A 1,402-nucleotide genomic window follows, 5' to 3' on the forward strand; every position below is an offset into this window, starting at 1 on the left:
CACACACACACACACACACACACACACACACACACACACACACACACACTTACACATGCACGTGCACTCACAATGGCAGCAGGAGAAAGAGACTTAGTGGAAGGGCTGGAGTGCAGGTAGGGAAGAGAAGCAGAGTCCAAATCCTTGGTTGAAGATGGGGTTAGGCTAGAAAGGGGTCCTTATCCAATAGCTGTTGTCAAGAGGTGGGGGGCAGGGCCTGTGGCGGGATAGGTGGTGTTGGCATGGTGCTGGTCCAGATGGAGAGGGCATCCCACTGGATCTGTCTTCACTGCCCCTTTTTATAGGGGCAGACCTTGTGTGACCCTAGTGACAGGAGGCATGCCCGGCAAGGGTCAGCCCCTGGTGTACTGAGCATGTGTGCTCCATGCAGGGATGTGCAGTTTCGAGTGTCTGTAGTGGTGGGGTACAATGGTAGAGTTGCTGGTTCTGCAGGGTCTTTTGTCTTTCAAATTATGGGTTCTTGTCTCTGTTCCTGGGTGAGGTCTGTGGTTCCTGGATGAATCAACGCAAGGTGACGGCCTAATCATATGGGCCATTCAATAGAGGCCTGCTACCATTGTATTTCAATCATTCCCAATCATTCTCATTCATCTGGGAACCAATTTACATTGGAGGGATATGTGACTCATACAGTTGTGACACAGGGGATGCCCAGGCAGAGGATGGAGACTTGACATGACTTTGGTTCACTTACAAATACAGGCCTAAACCATACAATATCCATATGAGACAATAAAAATCAATATGGAAATAATAATAATACAATGTACAACAGTAAGAATCAATACAAACCTAATAATAATGCAATATAAAACAGTGGGTATCCAAAACCAAAAACTTGCTACCAAAATAAAAATGTTAAAGCTTATCCTAAGTCTGAGCTCACTTATACTTATCTATATGAAATAGAGAGGGAGAGAAAAAGTCAGAAATGGTTGGGGAAAGGGAGGGAATGCATTTTAAAATAAAGAAAGAAAAACTGGGGTGTTTGCTACATACCGTGCATAAATACCACAGCCTTTCATTTCCCTAGCCTGTTTAATAATGCTAATCCCTCTGTTAAAATATATCTCTGTTTCTAAAGATACAACTGAAGAGAAACATTCTCCTTGCTGACTGGGCACAGTGGATCAGGAAAACTATACTATAATACCAAAATACATTGGAAGTAGAATATGGCTTGCAAACCCACTTGCCACACGAAACAAATAATTCAAAATTCAGTCCACAAACTGAGTTGGAAGAGTCATAATCCAATTTGTTTCCATAATGCGCTGCAGAGCTAGGGATGAATATTACACATACATTTGGTTAAGTGATCAGAAACTAAACCTGTAACAGAGCAGACATTCAGTACACATAAACCAGTTTCAAAATGGTC

Source organism: Crocodylus porosus, unplaced genomic scaffold (assembly GCF_001723895.1).
Source record: "Crocodylus porosus isolate Cpor-Errol unplaced genomic scaffold, CroPor_comp1, whole genome shotgun sequence".
NCBI lineage: Eukaryota > Metazoa > Chordata > Crocodylia > Crocodylidae > Crocodylus > Crocodylus porosus.